Below are 24,163 nucleotides of genomic sequence, written 5' to 3'. Positions count from 1 at the left end.
CCGCAAAAATAAGAAGTCTATTCTGTGAGGATCCATGAAGAAAAGCTGCAAACTCTCTACAAAAGGAAAGTTTTGATGGACATGTACACTAGCCATCACCAACCAATGAACTGAGTTTCAATGCATTATTCACCAATTAGATTTAACACAGTGCCTTCTGATATTTCTATAAATATAAGGATTTAAAATAAAATATTCTATAAATATAAGAATAAAGATTGGGGTATTCTGCATAAAGAATCAAGTGTCTTGTCTGTACCTACTGAGACCCTCCCTGTCTCTCCAATTTCATCTCTGTGCACTGATATCCAAAACAGATCTTGTGCAAAGTATCCTGTTTTACAGAAAAATTATTTTTCAATGCGAAAGGCAGAAGCAAATGGAATGATAAAGCCCTTTTTGCTGCAATAATAGCTCTAATTATTTGTCCCCATTAAAATTTATCACTGAAAAACTTAAGACCAGTTTTTATAAGCTATTCATACAATATTATCTGTCCTTTCCAATACTCAAAAAGAATTGTCACAAGCTCAACTTTTGGGTACATGACAGAGGCAGAGTAATATTACCATTAATTACTGTAATTAATGCAAATTATGCAAAACCAATAAAACTCCATTACCAAAGAAATAATAACCTTTAAACTGAAAATACAACAGCAAATGCAGAAGTTCAGCTCATAATGGCTTCATTGTGACAGAAAGAATGCTGAGCAGTGCTCAGATTTTGGTTCTACATGCTAAAGCAGCTAATAATAAGCAGCACAGACTTACAGACTGCTAATATATGAATATAATATAGGAAGTGGTATCCTGTGAAGCTGCTCACAGACCATTTGTTTTATAGGATTTGATATTATTATTTACACCAGCCATTTTAAAAAGCAGTGCACAGTGTATTTCTCACAGAGGAAAATAGCCTGGCTTAATCCCTGTTTGAATGGGAAAACTCCATTCTCCCCTGTTTTAACTCAGTAGAGTAGGCTATTCTTACAAAACTACTGGAGTTTCATAAAGCCCTAACTTCCCACACAGCACACCCAGCATGTCATAGTGCTGAGGGGTTTTGGTGGGGAAACTTGCTTACAATTCTAATCTAGAGTCATTACAACTCCTAGTGTCACTTAAAAGGTCAGGAGTTTGGGATTTTTAGGGCTTGTGTTATTTTACAAACACTATGATAAAGATATAAGAATTGAAATGGCCTGCAAAATTATGAACCAAATCATAGAGTTCATGAAAATCCCCTGCTCCTACTGAAGTAAAAGGATTCAGGATATTTTGCCAAAGAATCAGAATTTCACCAGCTTTTGTATTCAGATCCAAAACTAGGATTTTTTGCTTCACAGCTTTTGGTTTCAAGGCACCCCTCCATCTTAGTTTGTATTCATCTCAATTTATAATTTGGGTGAATAATAAGGATTATTGTGCTAGGTTATATCATTTAACCAATTACTTTAGGACATTTAAAAAGTCAGCTCTTGAAGACAAACCATATTTTACTTTTGAATTATCAGCTCTGAAATACCAGCTTAGCAGAAAGATATTCTGAATTTCAAGCAGTTCATGGCCTTGAGTGTGCAGGTTTATGCAAATGTTATATATCTAATGGAATTGTGGAAGTTCTCATGCATTTCTTTTATAAATCCTCCAGAGCTCTTCAATTCAATTCTTGTTCAGCAATCTGTCTCAAATATGAATTATATGTGGTATTAAAAAAGGAAGCAATTCATATGTTTTGCTTTATTTTGCTCTGCTAAGACAGCTTTCTTTGGAATAAATAGCAGGAATGCTTCACACAAACTTTGTAGATTTACATTTTGAAATTAAGACTTGTCCTAGTGTCAAAATCTTACATGATTACATTATGTCAAATGTGTGTGGTAAAAGGCATTTCTTTGCAGAGGGCACGTTTAAATTCCCTTTGCAATCTAATTTCCCATGTAATGTGCCATGAGCAGCCTGGTCCAGTGGAAGGGCCCCCTGTCCATGGCAGCAGGGTTGGTAAGAGATGGTCTTTGAGATTCCTTCCAAACCAAGCCATTCCTTTGGTTTGGAAACCATCATTTCCTTGTTTCTTGAACAATACAGGTGCTTTTCCCTGCAATTCAGGAGATAATGGCTCCTATCTGTTGAAAATACAATTTTCTGTTTAGCTGAGAGCAAACACTGTTGTGTTCAAGGATGTGTTAAATGGTGATCACATATTGTAAAACACCAGATAATCTGAAAAACCTGACAGCTGTGAATATTACAAAATTCTGAGGAGAATCAGCACGGGCCAAGTAGGAGAATGCTGCTGGTAAAATGTAGCTACTCTCTAATGAGTATAAATATTTAGGCAATGTATATTTTAAAGTAAAATATGGTACACATAGGTATAAGCATAAATAGGAATCACAGGTGAAAAAAATATTCCTTATTAGATATGTGGCTATTGAGGATTGAGTTCCCTACCAGACTTCAGCAATACAGGGAGGATGTTGGCTGCAGACCTGGCTTGGAGGTTTGGTTTTTCAGGTGCTGCCTGGAAGAAAAATCCATCAACTTTACAGTTTATTTTTATATCATAACAAAAAACATGGGAAAATTGAAGCCTTGATTCTGTGCCTTCTCTAGAGGTTGGATTGCCCATTCTTGGCTATTTTTCCCTTGTATTCAAAACACCTCATATCAACTCTGTAGGTACAATTTCATGACACTTGGAAATCAGTTGGATCATTCATTTCCCTAAATCCAAGAATGCCTGTAAAGGGTTCACAAGATCATTGCCCAAGTCTTCTATTAAGTATTTAGTGTCATATTGTTTTATTCTAGCTAAGTGTGACCACAATGCTGAATTTCATTTGTTGAGCTTGAGCTCAAGAAAGTCCACTTTATAATATAAACATTTTTGTAAACTGCCTGTTCAAAAGATTTTTTTAAATATTATTTCTTGGTTATTTTATTTGTTGGTTGGGATTTTTTTCCCCTTGATAAGAGAAGTTTAAATGCATGAGAAGAAAACTTACAATTGGCCCATTTGGGAAAATGAAGCAAAAAGGCAGCCTTGGCACACTGAGCCCAGATATTGCCAGTGTAGTAAGCAAAAGTGTAAGCAAAAGTGAAACCAGAGTAAATGCCAAATGAACAGGTGGAAAAAAGCCAAAATAAAATGTTTGTTGGTCTATAATGACAGGTATTACTCCTTGCAACTAACCTCCAAAATTGCTTCCATTTATCTTTACTCTTTGCAGGGTTTGATTTCCTCCTTTTATGTTACTGAATGTCTGAGTTTTGACTTTCTAGAAATGTAAAAAAGTTTCTGTAACTTGAGGTGTAATCACAGAAGAAAAATGGGGCAAGCAGCCACACTCACGCCAACATTCCTTTAGCCAGTGCCAAAGGCAACTGCATCCATTCTATACAGGCTATAAGCAAACCCAGCCCCCCAAGGCACCAGCCTGAGGCTGGATTGGGAACACCTTTTCCACTGCTTTTCACCAAGCTGCCTACCTGCACTTTGATGTACTCCTGCCAATGGCACTGCCCTGCCATTCCTTAACTGAGCTCCCTGGCCAGGGGAAACACCCAAACCTCAACTCACCCATCCTTGTGTGCTCCCATGGGACAACAATAACGACTTCGGCTCCCAAAATCATCAGGTTGTCTCAGAAATCACTAATACAGGCATGCTTTCTGAAATTATGTGATGCAAAGAACTTAGAATATTACAGAATGGGTTTAAAAATGCATTGTTGAGAGCACTCATGTATACTAGTGCTAATCTTTTATTTGCTTTGTGCCAGCACACAGTGTCAGCAGTTCTTGGGCACTGAGTGATTGCTGTGGCAGGGAGATGCCTTTGGAGCAGGAAAGCCAGGCAGGAGAGCTCTCTCAATGAGGAGAGTGCCACTCTGGCCCTGTGCCCCCGCCCTGCCCAGCCTGGCACAGAGCTGGCCCTGGGGCTGCCCGGGCTGGGAGCAGCCGAGGCAGCACTCGCAGCTCTGACAGCACAGCCTCCTGCAGCATCTGCTGGGATCATTTCCTACCCTGCTGAGAGCTCTCAAACTCCACTTGATAATATCTTTAGGGCTCTGTTACAAATCCAGACCAAGCAAATAACAAATAAATGACTGAAAGTAAAGGCCAGCCAAGAGCACTTTGCTCCTGCTGCAGAGCTCCACTCCTGAGATAATGTCCATATCACACAAAAACACTGCTTCCCTTGAAATGGAAAATGGGGATTTCAGCAGCAGTAGCATGACTGCATAAGCTCCAAGACTGCACTGCATCCCACTCAGAGATAGCACTTGCATGCTCAGAACCCCCATCCAGCAAAACAACATTCAGATGGTTTAGATTAACAGAGGATTTAGATTTCAGTGTTTTCAAAATGACTGAGATATTCTGCAATAAAGATTGATCCTAAAACAAGTGGCTCACATCTGGGGGAAAATATTTATTTTATTCTCAGTTTCAACAATCCATCTGTCATCATTTCAGACAAATAAAGTAATTTTCATCATAACCATAGAATTTCAGTCTATGCCTTAAATGAAAACATAAAACTCAGTTTTTTGCCCCTACTTTTTTATCTGTTAATAAAGTTCTATCTTGCTTTTCTTCTCTGATTCTGATGAAAATATGATCTTTACAAGAATCTAAATTTGCTTTAAAAAGCAAAAAGAAATCCACAAGACCCTCAAAACAGTCAAATTCACAAACAAAATGCAAATTTCCCCCAATTTTATTCAGCATTTTGGGGTTTGATAATCCATTACTCCTCACTACTTTTGGAAAGTTATTTATGCCTTCTTTTTCCTTCCTTGGGGAAAAAAAAAGTTTTTCAAGTATAACTAGATTTTCCATTCTACCCTCTTGCAAAAAGACAGGAAGGAAATTAATATTTCTGCTGGCTCTTCTAAGAGACAAAAAAAAAAAAGTCCATTATCATTTTTTTGAAGACTGCAGAAAAGTCAAAGGTGAAATTTTACTTTAGCTGAAAGCAATGGAAACTCTGCTATTCACTTCAGAGGCCAAGACTCACCAAAAATGTTTCCAAAACACACTTTTTTCTGCTATGATGGATTTACAAATTGCTTTCCCCCTGCACTGTTCATGAAATTTAAACATTTGGCATTATCTTTGATATCAGGAGAGCCAGACAACAAAGTCCTCAGAGACCTTACTGCAGAGTGACTTGATTGGATCTCTTCTGGAGAGTAACATTTTTGTGTAGGTCTTAACAACCTCCAGAAGAGGCATTCTCAGTTCTGAAAATCCAAGTTGATCTCTGAACAATTTTATTCCATTTTCATTACTAGTTCCCACACTATTTCTTGTATTTCTTCTTTCCTTATCAACTCTTTTCCCCAGTTTTATCATCATTGCTTTAGGCTGTGGTAAAGTACTGTGCTAGTTCCTTAGAATATTAGAGATCACAGGAAAAATTCTTTTTTATATGTCTAAGCTTGTTTAGAAGATTCAGTTTGGCAAAAGTTACCTGCCTTGTTCACGATAAGAGTACTTGAATTGATCTGAACTCTTTAGAACATTGAGAAAAATCAAAGGAATGGTATCCCTTGGGATTTTTTTCCCACCCCTTCCAGCTTTGACTTTATCCAACTGTATTTAAAAATACAAAAATATTTTGAAAGTCTTATGGAAAATATTGTATTAATATTAATTTTGCCAACCAAATTTGTTTCTCAAGCAATAAAGGTGTGTTTCAACCTGTCAGCTCTGTGATTCACCATCAGGTGAATTTTATCTTTAACCTGGAAACACCCAACGGCCTTGGTTCACCCTGGGCAGGTCCCAAGCCTGAAGATGTTCATGTCTGCAGAGCTCCATGTACAGATTTGGCAGAACTGACCACTGCGTAACTTTGCTTCCATCATTTAATATTAACATTTTGGCTACGATTTTTAATGCAGCCTTCCATATTTTTTTCCCTGAAGCTGCTCTGAGTTATCAACAATCCCAGTAGTTGATTCTGCTGTGGTATGTTTCCAAAGACAGCACTATTTAAGGCAAGTTATTTTCCTTAACATCTGAGTTTCTGTTTCTAGAAGAGAAAGCCAACAGCATTTCTTTAATAAAGATCAACAATTTGGGAAGGAAGAAGTTTTCCTACTTAAGCAATACCTGATTAATTAATTCCAAACTCTCCCCTTGGAAACAGGGAATTTTGTACTGGCCTGTCCATTGCTCTGAGCCCTTTGTTTTGCTGACAGTACGTGAAGCCAGCACAGAGATATGCTGAGCTGTGACCCAGAGGAGGGAAGCTGCTCTGCCCCTCCTGGAGAAGAGCATCTCCCCTCCACTCCCAGGCAGCAGTGAACGCTCTGTCTGCAGCAATGCCCTGCTCTGCTTCCCTTCAGCGCCTGAGCGCCTCTCGAGGCGTCTGTGCAGTTACTGAAGGTAGGACTGGGCTGCAGGGTGAAAATGAAAGCTTTGTGTAGAAATCTGGGCCTCTGATTCTATAAATTTCTCATTATTTTAAAGTATTGTTAGATTTCAGAGATGCACAGTCTGAATTATTTAAATTATATTAATCCAGCTTCTTGACATTACACAGATTTTAAGGGGATTCTTGGTCAGACACATACATTCATATTTCCAGAAGGAAAACATACCTGTTTGGCCATCCTATACCAAGTCATCTTTACCTAAGTGGATGAGCTTGCTTCTGTTTTTATTTTCTCTTCAATTGTCACTCTTCAGCAGCGCAGACAGAGCCCTGAATGAACTAGCCATTAAAAACATGTTTGGGACTAGGCCAGAGATTTATAATTTAATTTCTGACACTGTCCACATTTATTGTTTTAACCAAATGTCATTTCCTTGTTTCTGATTCTGTAAAGCAAGCTGAATTATAGGCTGAATTTGGTACACTCCAAATTTGCCATTGCTAAAGCTAGCTTTTCTCAGTGGACTGAGAGACTGGAAATGGACACCCACATCCTGACTAATACAAACATTTATTTGCACACTTCATCAATTTAACACTGCAGGCATAATTTGATCAATGCAGGACAACAAAAACGTTGTTGAGCGGCTGCATTCAGGAAATGAACATACACAGAAATAGCAATGCAACCTCTGATGGTTGGAACAGCCCCCATACCAGACCACAACCCTACAGCCTTCTTGGGATGGTCCTAGCAGCAAACTTTGGTACATTTTGATAGCACAGGATGTGCACAAGTGTCATGATTACCTGTTTAGAATTAGGCTTTTAATTTTCCTTCTGAAATAAAATGCTCTTCAGTCAGAACCAACTCTGCTGAAATGGTAGCAGAAATTGCCAGTGTTTCCCAATCATGTCATTCTGATTTTACCACAGTGAGGTGCAGTCTGTAATGATTTGGTGTGAGTACAGACTGATCAAGCTAATCTAGCAAAAAAACAGCTCAGTTTGGAGAGGCAAGCAAAGCATAAAGCTAAATATCAATACTCTTCTGTTCCTGGGAAAGGAGCTTGGCTTTCGGGTTAGCACAATTAGGAAAATTTTGCTACTTTGCAGGTTTTATATGCTGGGAACACTCAGCTGTAAAGGCAATAAAGTTTTCTCATTTTTTCACCCACTGTGGATCCAATTCTCTCTCTGCACACGCCATATAAGAGAATGTCATTGGTATTACTGCTAGGCCTCAAAAATGCACCAAGAAATGGAGCTGTTCCTTTTAGACAAATATGTGGTACTGGGAAGAAGAGCACAACTATTAATAAATGAGATATTGATTGTCTGTTAGTTAAAACCAGTTGCAATTTTCCTGTGCATAAAATATCTGAGCTGAGCCTCATCAATTTTGTATCTTCCTCGTTGTTGATACAGAAGTAGGCAAGAAGCTACAAAGCAGGACATTTAAAACCAAAGACTAAAACAATGGTCTGAGAGCTCACCTGGCAGAAATTGCTGACATCCTCCCTTGTTAAAACAAAAATATTTAATAAAGTCACTATTGGCTTCAGAGAGTCTCCAGTCTGTGACTACACCACTCTCAGGTTGTCATGGAAACCAGGAGAGGTTCAGGATCATTTGACATTTTATGAAGACAATTTAAAGCTATTTTATGCAGAGAAAAAAAGAGAGAACTCTAAGCTACTTTTGCAATTTTCCAATTAAAGGAGTCAATGACAGAAACTCGAGCAGCTCTTGCTCCTTTGTCTCTGTGATCACCAAAGGATGAGCAGGATCATTAGCACACGGTGCTGTGCTTGACTCTGATTTAGACTCACCTGTAGAATACACGTAACACAGTAAAAAGAATGCCTGGTTATATACAAAATTGCATATAAGGGCCTCCAGAAATGTGAGAGACAAAAGGGAGCAGGAGCCACTTCCTGAGCATTTCATTCTTAGTAGGGAAGCAGAGCCTCAATATTTATAAACTGACATTGGAATAACAGAATAACACTGGAATAACACTGATTTTTTTTTTGGCACAAATAAATAGAAAAATTATTCATGAAGATAAAGATTGATACACATTACTAACCTCAGGGAGAAGTTGAATCCTACATATAGGATTGTTAAATCTGATCTTTGAACAAAAAAGTTTCAACATATTAAAGATAATCTTTCTCATCTTGTTATGAATAAAATTACCTACATTGTAAAAAGTTCTAACACTGTAACAAGGCATTTTTTGTAATCCATCTGAACGGATGCTCATGAGAGCAGAAGAAATTAAATACCACAGAAAGAGGCAATCTCAGACCCAAATGAAGGATCTTATTTTTTCCAGTAAGAAGAAAAGCTCCTTTCTATTACTGCATAAGCAGCTGCAGCATCAGTGACAATCTAAAATAATAGTAAATAAATAGCAGAAGTGAAAATTTTGAAAAAAACCCAAGAGATATTCAAGCTAGAAAGTTGATTAAAGGATAAAAAATGGCTTTATGTTGCTTTAAATATTAAACATTTCAAAAGCAGGCAGATTAATAGTGCTTAAAAAGGCATTCTTTCTCGTTCCTTTTCATAGCATCTACATAGCCATAGTGGGTCAGAATAATGCCATGCAATATTTACAGCATTACCTTACAATGTACTTTTTCTTAAATGGCATGCTCTCTACCCTGTTGTTAACAAAATGAAAAATGCCTCTATTACATTCTGCCAACTATTCTTTGTGTGTGCAGTATAAAGGATAGAAATTGTCCCCAGAGCAGTTTTAGATTCTCAACAAATCATTTAAACTCTTTATATTGTGTTAAGGCCTATATCTGCAATATCATCTCTCATTAATTTTAAAATTAACTTGTTTAGTAAATTCATATTTACTGCAGGAAAATCATGTCATCTCTGTGGAAGGCTGAGCTTATTCTCAAATTCTCTTACAGTTGCTATCTCTGCTGGAATTTGAAAAGGCATGATAATTTCTGGACTGCAACTAGAATGTATAAATTTTTGTCATAAAGCTCCTGAAACTTGTGCTGCCTTGTCCTTTGATAGCTCTCTCTTTGCTGCTGTAAATACACAGTTACATCCTGGTAATTTTCAAGGTAGAATTGCAGCATGTTATTAATTTTATTGAATAAAGCAAATCTCTGAAAGCCCAGGGATACACAGGAGCTCAATCAGGAGCTCAGGAGCTGTCAGCTCTGCACATTCCTGTACCCAAACCAGGCTTTTCTACCAGCCTTTCCTTCCCTGACCACAATTCCCTCAAGTTTTTTCCTATTCCTTATGTTTTTACATTCATATTTTTCAGATATAAACCTTTACTGGAGCTTTCCAATCACTTCTAATTCCACTGGTCCTCCTTGCCCTGTTCTGCTCTGGAGGATGGAATCTGCATGGGCTCTCTCTTTGTGTCTTTAATGTGATCTCATTCACTAATTGCAGTGTGATCATAACCCCACTCTGCAGATGCAAAATGAAATCAGATGAAATGGAAAGCTACGATTCTTCTGTGTGTCACTTTTCTTTTTTAGAAGGTTTCTTTCCTCCTGTAAAATTTGCTTCAACATTCTAAGGATTCACTAGTGCACTCTGAATTCCGGGCATGTGTTCTCGACATCAAAATCACAAGGAATCCTTAAGATTTATGGAATGGGTTTATTGTAGATGTTGAAAATTAAAACCTTGGCTCTTCCCTGTAACTCTGTGTTGCAAAGTTTCGTTGAGCTGAGGTGGAAATTGTGGAGTTTGTTTCTTGGGGGCTGTGCAGTCAAATAATGTGTCCAGCTCAATCTTATCTGGCAATCCCTAGTAAGAAATTTCATGAGGTCCTTTTCCTCATTGAAATATTTTTCCTCTGATTGTTTTTTTTTTCTTTTATCACACTTGGCTTCTGTGGCACTGTCCCTTGCAGCTGTGTGCACTGAGGAGCTTTTTAGGAGCAAACTGGCTGCCATAAGCAAGACTTGTGTTATCAAGTGATTGCATTTTTTTTATACAAACAATTAAAGACTACCCTAAAGTCTGTACTTGGGAATAAAGCTTGTGATTTTGTGCCAATCTCCTTTCCCAAACTTTATTTCAAAGGTCAACTCTAAGTAACCTCTGTAATGATTCCTTTGTTTCTTATTTTTCCATTAGACTGATTTTACTTCTTACAGAAATACAAGAATACGGAATTGTTTCACTATTCTGAGTTCACATGTCAAATGACATCCTTATCACATTCACAGAAAGATTGCAGATTGCACCCAAGAGCCATTTCTGTTCATACTAATTTGATCACAAATTAAATGTCCTGAAGAGTATCAAAGGAACACCAATACAGTTAAACAAGTATTTTCCATTACAGTTCTTATTTTTTAGTTTTGACTGACATGCCTGCAGCTGCAGCTTGCCATGTAGTTTGTGGAGATATTTACTTTGCAAGTAGGAATGATAATAAATGCTGAGATGGGAGTGGAAAACTCCTGCTTTCACCTTTAGTATTCAGAATACGTGAAGCATTTCCACATCTAAGAGAACTTCAAAAGCTACACAAACCTCTACAGATGATAAACTAAGCAAAGGACAGCATATTCTATAATATTCTATTTAAGAGAGAGGATGATTTTCAACCTTTCAAGTGTCTGGTAGAAAAGCTATAGGAAGATAAGTTGTGGGGGGAGATACAAAAGAAACAGGAATAAAAGAATAGGACAGAAAGACAGATTCTTCATAAACTTCACACTCTGCATAACACATGGACCTAAACCTCTGAAATTTCAACTGTCCTACAGGACAGGTTATTAAAATAGCAGCAGTTGTTTTCCTTTTCCCTGGACCTCATTATAGCTCACCAAAGAGTTATAGCTGTGAACAAGCATCAAGAAAAATCTTTGTACTCCCTGTTACCACATTGCTTGCCAGCTCTTCAAAGCACCTGAGGAAATCAGGAGTTTCATTGTTGCCCTAATAAATATGCTCACTTTCCTCTGGTTTCAAAGTACTTACTGAAATGAATCATGCACCTAAGAGAGTACTTTTTCTGTCAAGAACAGTTAAGGATCCCAAGATGTTTTTCCCCTTAAATGACCCTGGTGATATTATTAAAAATACTTTAATATCTCAAATATAAACAAAGCTCTTTTTCTTTCTTTTTTTTTTTTTTTTTTTTGAATTTGTCCTATACACTTCAATTAAATTTGATTATACCTCTTTTATGCTTGAAGATCTTTTGTTATAAATGGCATTCCATGAAAATTGGAGGGTGGCATAAAAGAGGAATAAAACATCTTTTTAGCAGGGCCTGGGAGAGTGGAACAGAAGTCTTTAGGGTGTCATTCTGATCTCAGCCTTTTACAAATAGCTGTACTTGGTAACTGAGAACAGACTCAGTCAAGAACAGAGTGCTGCTTGCTGCTTCTGTCATTGTTCAATGACCCCACTTATGCAGTTATGAGTGTAACTCTGTAAGGTTTAAGAAAAGCCAGAAAATGCCATTATACCATCCATACTATGGATCAGTATTCCATACAGTGTGCATTAACTAAAACCTGAAGAACTCAGAAGGAAATGCTTCTAAATTGAGCCAGAAACTAATTTAGAATCACATCACTCTCAAAGATGCAACCCAGGCAAAACAAAACAAGAATGTGATATCCTGGAAAAAGCGAGGAAGGAAATCACAAAGGTCTATGAATATTTAAAATAATTCGCCCAGGAATAAATTGGAGTACAAGATCAGTACATGCAGAAACACTTGGCCAGATGTACTACAGATCTGGCTGGAAATACTAAGAAATTCCTGCCAACATTAGAAAAAATTTAAAAAATTTGCATACTGCTCTTGGATCAGATTGTATATATGGCAGTCATACCTTTCAAAGTGTCTGCTGCATTACAGACTGGCATCAAACAACCAAACACTGAAAATTTAATATATATTTAACTCAAGGAGGAGTAGAGCACTCCAGAAAAATCCTACAAGATATTGACAATAAAACATGCTATACTAGAGAGTTGTAAAACCATTAAGAACACCCAAAATTTTAAAAACTTGCTGTAAATGGTTTTCCTTTTCCAAAGAGTTCTTCCCTCCTGCTTACAAGATCTGATTACCTTTGAATGACTGCATGGCCTGCTCCATGTCCCACATGCAGGATCATTTTTTAGCTCACATTTTGCAATCAGGAGCCATCCTGACAATTTTTTGGTGTCTGCTCTCCACAAGACATCTCTCAATCTGCTTACACCACTGACTGCTTTCCTCAGCCTTCTCCTTTCCTTTCTTCCAGTCTCTGGACTCTTGTGAAGTGATGGAAATCCTCCAATATCTAAACTGCCCTATTCTTTCTGATGAACTCCCTCACAGATTTTCTGCCTCCAGACGAGCTCAGGAAGTCTCAGTCACTGCTTTTCAAATAAAGCTATTTTTCCTGTGACAGATTTCTCAAGGGTCTCAGACTACCTGCTTGCCAAGTGAACAGGATCTGATCTGGATCTCAGCCCTTAAACTGTGTGATTTTATTCAAATCTATGCTGCAAAGCCATTCAGAGAGGAACAGAGATGGAAAGGATTCCATCTGAGAGTCTGGGAAGGAGAGACAGCCATGTTAATGCACATACTGACACATAAGCGCAGAACTGGTGCTGTAAACCAGATTCTGTAAATCCAGAAACCCTCAAAACTCAGAACTGGACCTGCTAATTTTCCTTTCAGCCTGGCTGAGGTATTGTTTTCAGCTGCTTTTTCACCTTTACAGTCAGAACTGGAATGGATCTTTGCTGCTCTGCTGAGAGTAACATTTGTTATTAGCTGCTGTGTCCTACACAAAGCAGCTTGCAGGAACAAGCAGCCCCTGATGAGTTGCCCTGCACCTACAGCAGATTGAGATGATAGAGGGGTACTTTGGCTGCAGCAATTTCTAATATGCCTGCCAATTCCTTAATCCTAATTATTAACTATAATCTTCCATGAGAGAATAGAGACTGTACCTTCCATCAATATGTCTAGACATGAAGATATTTGGGTGTCTAACTCTAATTGTGATGGATAAGAGGGCTAAGTAACTTATAATGAGTCTGAAATCTCAATCTAGGCATATCCCAAATCACTCTGCAGTGAGCTTCAACTTAGGTTTTGCAACACCTTTTGGAAGAGAAAAGGAAAAACTATGCTTGAAATAGAGTTTGATTTTGCAGAGTAGTCAGTGCTTTCATTTTCATGAGGCTTGAGAGGAAAACAGCACGGGAGGCAGTGAAGAATGTTATATGCAACACTGGAATGCTGAGGAATTTGGCTTGACTGACTGTTATTAGAACTGGTGTCTGGGCAGCATATTGGGGTTAGTGATCCTATTTACAGAAGGTACCATGGGATCACAGCTGATGCAGACCTCTGGAATTGATATAGACTAGCTGATCCAAAAGGCAGCATAAGCAGAGGCTCAGAGCTCCCTGAAGTCATGCTGAGACAGTAGATGAATACCTCAGGGGGCAATCATTTGCAATTCCTCCAACATTTATCATCCAAACCTTGGTGCACCCTGAGCACGGTTAGTGTGGGTGCGATGGAACGGGGAGCCCTGCTCAGGGGGCTGTGGGCAGCTCAGCAGATAAATACAGATACACATGTCAGAGATGGCAGCTGCAGTAGGCACAGGTGTTCTGCTGTGCTAAGGAGCCCTTCTGAGAAGTTAAATCTATTTTATTACCTGTGACTTGCTGCCCCATTAGGACAAAGCAATAGGAATGCATTCCCTTAATTTTTCCTGATCTGTCTCATGCCTCTAACTTCCCCCAGTGATAACATCCTGCTTGCACACACATACTGTGACCAAAATATCACACTCTATTTGGCAATGCTGTCCATCATGCAATGAAAGAATCGTTACTGGGACAGTAGGCTGACTTTTAGGTCAGCCAGTTTCTGTAGATATTGCTCACCTTTGTACCCAACCCCCTTAATTCTGCTGCCTGGACAATCAGGTGCCATCTGTGCTGTCCAGGCTTAACACACAGCAAACACATCCTGACTGAAGTGTCAGACCTAGCACCTGAAGTTCTAGGGAAAAGAGTGTGCCTGAGCAGCAGGGAAGAACTAGATTACCCATTGAAAATGTTTCATTGTGCCTAATTTGTCTTACACCTGCAGGATAAAACTCAGGCATGTAAATGTAAATCCCATGCCCCACACTGAATAACTATACACAAGACATAAATAAAAGTTGTGCCTCCACATCAATCATGAATGAGGTTTTCTAACATAAAATAGGCAACTTTCAAATTTTGAGAGTAGTGTTCTATGTTGGTTTCCTACAAAATTATTCATTCCCAAACAGCAATCTACTGATCCAGAAGGACAAGAGAGGTGAGGTTATCTGTATTTCACTTATTTCTTCATTTCAGAACAAATGACAAATTCCATAAGGAATAATGTGTCAATAAAGATTAGTGCAGGGTTAGGATTCATTTCAAAAGTGCCACAAGCTAATTGGACTTCTTAAGAAGCAGTTTTCAGTTAATTCAATCTTACACAAAGTTCTAAGAATGTTGTATATGAATAACAAACCTGAGTATTTGTTCCCTACTTGTTGCCAGTACCAATTAACTTGCACGTCATAGCATAACTTGCTGTACTTTCTCTGTGAGAACTGTACATGTTTTCTGATATCAGTTATAAATTGAAGAAACAATAAATTCCATGGTTTCTAATGTACATAAAATGCATATGGGTATAGATAAGAGAAACCACTGACTTAGCAAAACACACATCAAAGCATTGGCAGGAAAAGGTGGGGGGGAAGGAAGAAATAAGGAAATTATAATGTCTAGTAACTGGAAAAAAAAATCTAAACTATCTTGAAATTACATACATACTACTTTCTATTCTACTAAACTCGTCCAGATTTTAGCATGCTCCACAGAGTCAAAAACTGCTGTATGACTATTTTAGGGGAAACTTTTACCTCTGCATTGAGTGATGGAAATATTTATCAAATTTTCTTTTCAGTGTGCCCTTTATTTTTTCCTTACATAAAGCCACAACAGTTTTGGTTTAAAATTTTATTTAAATGTTAAACTAACCAAGCCTTGTGGAGGGACTTTTTGTTTTAAAATGTGTTTATTTCCCATTATAATAGAAGCCATAATGAATAATTTTTCATGCCACACCATTGATTTCTCCAGGATTCAGTCAGAATGCTGCCATATGAATTTCCATACCAACAGCTGGATTGATTCCCTACTTGGCCAGAACATGCTGATTAACAGCTCTTTATGCTGCCACACCTCCAGCTGTACTTAGGACTATCACAAACTCTTAAATGAAATGAAAACACCTAAACATTTAAATCTGCTGCCTTTTCATCATGTTTCTCTGTTTTAAATAGATGAAGAAACAACCTGTCTTCTTTCATAGAGGAAATAATGCTTTTTTCCCTCCAAAAGCTAAAGAGCATACTTGTCCTTAGCAAAAGGAAGAAAATGAATTTTTTTCACAAATTTATATATAAACAATAAAAAAACTTTTTTCATAATTGTTAATTTTATTTTGTTTTTTTCCTCAAATATTTTACCTTTATGAATTATGCAGGGGGTTTTCCCCCTTTTACAACTGTTAAAGAGCCTTCCCAATTAATGATGAATAGTTTATTTATTCTTTTGTCATCTTTTCATTAAGAAGAAGCCTGTCTGCTAAACTCTAAGTGATAAGAAAAAAAGTGTTTCCAGCTAGGCATCTTTTGTGGTTTGCAGAAAAAATGGCCAACGCCTCTTTTCCCAGAGAGCTTAGATGGCCTTTTGAAATATTGATCCTGTATATAATAATATATGACTACATTTCACATTTTGCCATTCCCAGCCCCAGGTATTTGATAGCTGGTTTAAGGAGAGTAAAAGCTGTTTCAAATTCCCAAGCCACAGAGCAGCTGTTAGAAAATTATTTTTTCCCAGCTAAATCTACATTGAAGTAGAAATAATTCCATCCAAATTCTGTGCACTACATAACACATTTGCACATTTAATTTATAAGGAAGGTTAATTGCATTGCTCTGCTGGCACCACCCGCTCCCATGCTGCAGCCAGAAAGCATTAATGATTTCAAAGAATTCATCAAGGGAGAGGAATTTTTCCTCTAGGGCTGCTTCTGAGTCTTCTGTGCTCAGCCAAGCAATAAGAGATGCACATGTATCTGCTGTGATTATATTCAGACTCCCAAGAAGTTTGAACCTCAAGGAATGTCAAACAAAGCTCAATGATAAATGTAACTTTGACTCCAGAATCAAAGCAACACAGGCAATATCATCTCTCTGTAAGCCTTAAGTTATGCACATTTCAAGAAAATGTATGCTGTATCTTTTACCATTTACAGATAATAAGTTTACGTGTTATACAGGTAAATTATTTTCTAATGATTTCAGTTTCAAAGGGTAGGATAGATAATTTTTAACACATTATGTTGATGGAGAGATGGAGATTGACTGTTTGTTAAACACAACACATTCATCCAGCATATATGAATTGTTCTGATACATATAATCCATAACTGGATTGTTACTGCTTGCACACTAGGATCACTGCTGTGTTCTGTAATCCTGGTATTTGTGAGACACAGAATAATAACTCCAGCTGGCATCAGTGGCACTGCTGAGCCATCAGGCAGGGACCCCTTAAACAGAGGGCAAGAGGCAAGAGTAGATTTTGTCCTTCCTTTAATATGAAGGCAGTATTGTCCCCAGCACCCACAACAGCTCCCTGCAGGGATTCCAGGAATGGAAATCCTGTCACACCCAGCAAGGGGGCTGTGGGGTGAGCAGTGCTTGGTGACACTGCTGGCACCTTGTCAGCACACCTACATCACACTCTGAGAGCCTCATGGTGCAAAGACTTCTCCTGAATCAGATTATTGGCTACAAAAGAACAATTTTTATACATCAGACCTTCAACAGTAATTTTTTACTAAATTATGTAGAAGGAAAAGAGTCACTCTGTGCCAAAGCATTTTGTCTTGTCTGCAGTCATGCGAAGTGGATCCAAACCATGATTTCTCTCATGCCCTGTGCACAGGAGCAGTGAGCATAAGAGGAGTTCTGAGAGTTTCAACAAAGGCCTCAAATCTGCCCAAGAACCCACATTTCATGGGAAAACCTGTTAATTATCTCACTCAGATTTGAGAGACATAAGTAGCCTGTCTGACTGGGGTCTTTTCAAGACCCAGACTTAAATGAAAAGAGACTCCAGAATTATGAGGACTAACTCCAAATATTATGGATAATGCACCTTGCATTTACAGTGCTTTTGATATAGCCACCTAAACACCTACCTACTGTAATTAATCAAGCTTGCTCAAGAAAGTTTCCATTTATGAAACACTCAATAAGCTAGGTTTTTAAAATAAATGCATGAAAAATCTTCATTGATTCAGCTCTTTCCAAGTGAAGCCATTCTTTACTGAGATGGAGCTATTTATTAATGAATGATCAGCTGTATAGCTGATTAATGCAAATGGCACACTGGGCTTTAGAATATGGAACAGCAGAGGAGAGGCAAAAACTCCAGCGCCTGATCAAATTGGATGAGCTTTACACTGCATTCTGTCATGCAATTATTTATTTGAAATTGAAAAATGGTGTCTGATACAGAAAAAATAAACAGTTTTATTTGGTAAATGTTTTAACCAGCCTCCAACAAGTCCACATAAACCAAACCAGAAAAGTGCTTTTGTTATTATGCTTTTCTCCATGCATATGAGTAAACTAATTCAAGGCAGTGGTAAATGAACCCATAGGAATATATGAGCTGATATTTAAAAAAAAAAAAAAAAAAAAAAAACCAAAACCAAACAAACAAACAAAAATCCACAACAAAAGGAAGAAAGATATTTTTTTTTTATATATAATGTGTTGATTGGTTTGACTATGATTTTTCTTTTAATGCTTTTTTCCCGCTAGGAGGCACATACTAGTCACTGAAGGAAAAAAAAAATTAATTGTGTGGTAGGTTCAAAATCACTTCCATGAAGGAAAAATGCCAAGTGACTCAAGTTAGAAGAATATAACACTGTAAAGAAAAATGTCATTATGTTAAACATCTCCTTCCTGCCATGTCACAGCCTTTGTCTTAATTCAGTCCCCTCAAAATCCTGCAAAATGTCCTGCAGGTTTTTAAATACTCCTAGCACATTTTGCTAACTTCCTTCTGAAACACATTTGAACAAGCATAAGCAAAAGAAAAGCAGAGGCAAACATTTAACACACTTCTCATCATGACAGAAAATAGGTATTTTTCTCAAATATTTTCCCAGCAGTGATACCTTTCCAGTTACTGAAAAGTTATTTTTAATGCACAAGATTCCCAATTGTCAAAATGCTGATATTCCTTTTTGTTCCACAGGCCTTCCCTGCACTGCCACCAGGGCCAACAATAATAGCAATTACTTTTAACTGTAAGCTACTATACAAATGAAAATGCTCCCTTTATTTGGATTTTCAGATTCAAGTCAAACTACCAAAGAAATCATAATGCCAATGCTAGGCCCTGGTTTACTGCAGATTTATTTGTCAAAAAACTCGAAATCTAATAAAAATCCATTAATTACTATTTTCTTATACCTTATTCTCCTTCAATATTAGCTTACTATGTGCATAATCATAATTTAAGAGAAAAAAACAACCCCTTATGTAGAGGAGGATTGTCAAGTATGTGAACAAGAAAATTTCTCTAGATCAGTACTGGGCAGTGTGAGTAGATGATGTATATTCCTAATCTTCAAATCTATTAACCATAACTACTCCTGTAAGGCAGACCTGTAACTTTTTTTTTTAAAGCCAAGTATTCACTTTTATGGCCCTGTGTTAACACATTTTACCATAAGTTATTTGCACTGTACACAGTAAGATTTCTTCATTTCATACTTATATAGCTTATCTTCATTACCTCTAAAACACAGCTTTTTTAGAAACATAAAGAATTCTTCAGGGTGCTCGTAAATTAAAGTTTCAATCAAAACAATATTGGTTTGAATGCAAGTAGGATTCTAAGGTAATTCTCAAAATTGATTTTTACTGTAGGCTCTAAATTATTTTCAATCCTGATGCCTGGGGAAATTAAGATTACATTGACACATAGATTTCTGTGCCACCAGAAGTTTGAATATTTATACTGCTATTAGTTTGGAAATACACTGGGTCCCTTTCCTAATTAAATGGTCATTCTGACCATTTCACAGTGACTCACAGAGGGTTCACAGCACCTCTAAACAGCTCTGCCAGCAGAAGCAGCCTATTACACTGTGAGAGGTTTGATTCTGAAAGAAGATTTCAAAGGCAGAAATGAATAATTCCGAACATCTCAACCTGCAGAAACTTTTGATGTAAATATTAGTAGATCCCTTTCGGAATAAAATGAATTCTACCGAAATGTGTGAAAAGGCTGTCTGGAAATGACACTGGCAATGAGCTCTTGCTAAAAAACACTGACTCACCTAACGAATGGAGTTTTCCCTGCCACTACACTCCTTTAACACTTTTAACACCTAAAATAAAGATATTCTTGATAGCAAAAACCTCCATCCAGTTCTATGGACAGGCATCAAATAGTTAAATGAAAAAGATGTGCAAGTCCTAGAAGTCCTGTTATAATCATTATGTTCTAAAGAGGAGTTCAGAATTTTTAAATTGGCAATCTGTGTTTAACCAGTTTGTTTAATGCCATATTGGTGTTAAACAAATTTAAAGTATTATTTAGAGGAAGGTGCTCCACAGCTTTTGATTTCAGATGCAGGACAGAGGTGCATCAAGACCAAAAAATGCCACTGGATCCAGTGAGGGGCTGCCATGCTTTGAATCAACACCCCATGCCTGTTTTTTTCCAGCTAACAAAAACCCCACAGTGAAGTAAGTGCTGCTTTCTCAGCGCTCACCCTGCATTTCTATGGGGTTTGAAGAGACATTGCTATTGAAGGCATGGAAAAATTTAAAATGCTCTTTGAGCAGACAGTTTTACCATTTCTATTCACGGAAACCAGATAACATCCAGAAAACTCAACTAATGCTGTACTTTTCCCCCTAATTAAATTTCTCTAATTGCATTGCAAAGTTTGAACTGTTACTGGAGATGTAAGTACCAGGAAATGTTGGACTTCTCATTAATCTAAACATACATGAGTGATTATGAATCAGAATTCCCTCATTAATTTCAGCAGAAACTCATATTTACTCTCTGGCAACTACCTTACATGTTAAAAAGTATAAATAACTTGGCTTATCTTGGGAAGCATAAGTGGAGCTGCAGATGAGTGCATTTGCAGCACTCAGTTACATCTTTGGAGTGCCATGCACCGTTTGTTTGGTTAATTGATTTTATGCATTCTTACTGGTTTATGTTTATTTATCAAGTTCACAGAATGCAAATGCTGACCAGCACTTCCACACTTGGCACAGCTTTTCTGATTTGAGGACAAAGTTGAGGATTGTTGATTACACTTCAGAGAAAGAAAATTTATTTCCATATTAACACATATGGTAATTTCTGACCATGCAATGTTCAAAAAGCAAACTCAAATCACCTGTCAGTGACCTGGAAATATATTGCTTGCTTGGTTAAAATAGTTATGCATCCAAAACCTCTGAAATGTTATCACATAAAACTGGGCATGAAAAGTAACAAAACAAGGTCTTAAAACCTAACACCTGTTTTTATTTTAGTCATCTTTCATTCTCCTGTTAGAAGAGCAAAAAGTGACACTTCCTACTGCCTTACTAATTGCTTCACACACAGAGATGGAAAACCTTAAATTATCTATGTTGGTGGATTAGGCTGTCCCACTTTTCATTTGGAGAGCCCTAATAGAAATTTTTTCCGCTAATACAGCTTTCAAATCAGCAATTTTGAACAGAGACATAACATCAAGGAGTTGGAGGACAGCAGGATCTTGATCGTGCACAGTAGAGTATTTTGCCTCTCCCTAGCCCATTGTGAGCCCAAACTTCTGGCACTCCCCTGTAAGCAAAGACATTTGCAAAGTGGTTTATGTGCTAGAGACGTTCTAGATCCAGCAGGAGAAACAATTAATTCCCCCCTACACAGCCATACACCTCCCGATAAGGATGTAGAATGACCAGAAATTTAATTTACTACTGAAAGAACGGGAATAAGGAGTATACAGTAACAGACAGCCTGCAAGTAGAAAACACAGCAGTGACTCTGCCACAGAACACACACTGATTTGAGTAGGAATATTGCTGCAAATATTTTTTTAAATAACAATACTCTTTGATTATTAAACAGGAAGATTTTTTCCCTTATCTATTATGCTTAATCTTCTATTTATTAAGAAATATTTTAGCTTTCCTGTGAGGCTAAACAAAATTGTCTAGTGTTCAGAAAAGCAAATTCACCATCTGTTTAGTGGAAAATCCATGACACTGACTGCATATCAGGCATCTGATTTTAATTACATTTCTAGTTGAAAGATGCTCTTCTCAGATCACCTTTTTTTCTACTTTACTTTCTATGTTATTTCCAAAAGGCTCCTAGCAAAAGGTGCTTTTGCTTGAGCTTCAGATCTATGTAGCACAGGGCAGCAGTTAAGGCTTGCCAGGAGGGATTTCTGCACACCCAGTGCAGAAAGTGCAAGAAAGGTGGGACAAAAAAGAAACGTTATTGTTTATTGATTGCAAGAACAATCTGCAAAAACTTTTCTGGTCTTAAACAGAATTTCATTTCCATTTCCTAGTTTATGAGCCCTTACGCTGGAGCTGTAAAAAGCAATCATCATTACTGCCCGAGCAAAAAACACTTCAAAACTGGCCTTGACAGATATAAATTGCTCTGCACTTTTACTGTTGGCTTTATCTTGCCATCTGATTCTAGTGGGGGACCCGGCTCCAGGGATCTCCCTGCCGTGGCTGGGGCTGTCCAGAGCAGCTCCTGCTGTGCCAGCAGGGAAGATAAACCTCCCACAGGAGGAGGAGGAGGAGGAGGGATTCCTTCCTGCTTCCCCTGCACCCCAGGCTTGCTCCAGGCACAGGCTGATCCTACCCAAGCACTTCTATTCTTAGATCCCTGCCTTCCCATGTCATCATATCTGAGATGTGATTTTCAGAAGAGCCATCTCCCTCTGCTTGTTTCAGACATATTATTCACTTAGAAAATATTGGTGCCACTATGACAACAAATATCTTTTATTATTAATTACTAATATTTATTTGAACCCTGACATGTTTCTTATTTCAAGAGAGTACTCAAAGTGACAAGCTAATGAGAACTGTCACAGGTCACTGTAATTAGAAACATTTTTCAAAATGCTGTGTAAGGCAACAGCAGCTATAATATCATTCATAATTCATTAAAACTTAAAACATTCAAGTGAATACAAAAATGCTAAATGTGCAACTTTGCCTGAAAGGCTGCATGCAAGAAGAGATATGAATGTCTTCTAGTTGTATGATAATTTCCATTTTATTCAAATGACCTAAATTTTTGTCTTTCTTATGATGTGATTACTTTCATAGCAACAGTTTCAAAGCTGTGATCAATTTGAATGAAAAATTATTATGACTGGATGTTTCAATTCAATGTTTCTACAAGATAATAAAATGAAGGTAAAAGGGGTTTAACACATCCTATCAGCAGTAGGATTCTGAATAGCTGAAAATATGTGGGTTTTGAGAAAAAAAATATAATGCCTCATTTCCATACCTGCAATGCAGTTAATGAAATAGCCTTATTAATTTAAAATAATTTCATTTCTAAAAGCTCCAAGTGCATGCTTAAAGATAGCTGATCAAGTACTATTTTAAATAATAACATTTCACATGAAAACACCTTTGGCATTACCTGCTATCAGTGGTTTTCCTCATTTGTTTTGCCTAATTTGCCAAGTGTTTTGTGTTCCTTATTCAGGTAATTTAAAATCATTCATTTTAAAAATGAGTGAAAGAAAGGAAAAATACGCAATCCAAGAACTAAGCTGTAACTGCTAATGCAGCATGAACTGCAATATTGTTTTGATTACCAGTAAATGGATCCATCACAAGCAGAAATAGAAATACAGATGCAGACCTTTTCTATGATCTGTCTTACAAAGACAATGCAATTAGAAATTTCTTTAACTGCAACTGTTTGCACCTAATTCTGCTACATTTGCACTTAATCACAGATTTTCTTCTATTAGGCATTCTGAGAACACGGTAAGAATTATTCTGGAATTTATCATTAGGATTTTTTTTTTTAATTAACCTTTTAATCTCCTCCTTTAAAACAGTCAAAATGGAGGTCACACTATCATACCAATGTAGTAACTGGATGGTGGGATACTCAACACTCCCCAGATTAAAAGATGAGTGTTCTCATCTTATTGCAGGGGTTCCATACTGCTGTCTCCTTATCACAAGAGCTCCATACCTTTGTCTTCCTCGTGGGCAGCTCCTCAGAGCACTGGCTCATTCTTCACACCATAACCAACTAATTCCAATTCCCCTCTCACCCAGCCACCCCACTCTTTTATAGCATCTTCTTCTCACTGGTTACAGCTGTGGCCTGTTAAAGTCAGGCCTGTTCCTAATCTTTGATAATTGGCCCAGCTGCAACTCCTTAGGGGAAAGATTACTTTCTGCACTATCTTTATTTTCTTATATTCTATCCCCCCACAGATATTTTCATTCAGGTTTAATATAATGGCCTGCATGTACTATGTAGTCTTGTATTAGTCCATTTTGAAAACCATCATTGCTGGCTGATTCAAGCTATAAGCTACATTTCACTGAATAAAGCTTGGAGTCTATTACAGACA

At 37.5% G+C, this 24,163-nt stretch overlaps 1 long non-coding RNA gene across 1 annotated transcript in view; it reads right to left on the bottom strand.

The window, feature by feature from the left end:
* LOC132076689 (uncharacterized) overlaps nucleotides 1-23,823 on the bottom strand; it is a 38,605-nt gene extending 14,782 nt beyond the window's left edge. The window contains exon 1 of the long non-coding RNA XR_009418956.1: nucleotides 23,776-23,823. This is a non-coding gene — a long non-coding RNA (uncharacterized LOC132076689). The remainder of the gene's footprint in view (nucleotides 1-23,775) is intronic.
* Nucleotides 23,824-24,163: the final 340 nt, after the last annotated feature.

This window comes from Ammospiza nelsoni, chromosome 9, assembly GCF_027579445.1.
Source record: "Ammospiza nelsoni isolate bAmmNel1 chromosome 9, bAmmNel1.pri, whole genome shotgun sequence".
Taxonomy (NCBI): Eukaryota; Metazoa; Chordata; class Aves; order Passeriformes; family Passerellidae; genus Ammospiza; species Ammospiza nelsoni.
Note: the sequence above shows the minus strand (reverse complement) of the source record. Positions and strands in the feature narration are given on the sequence as shown.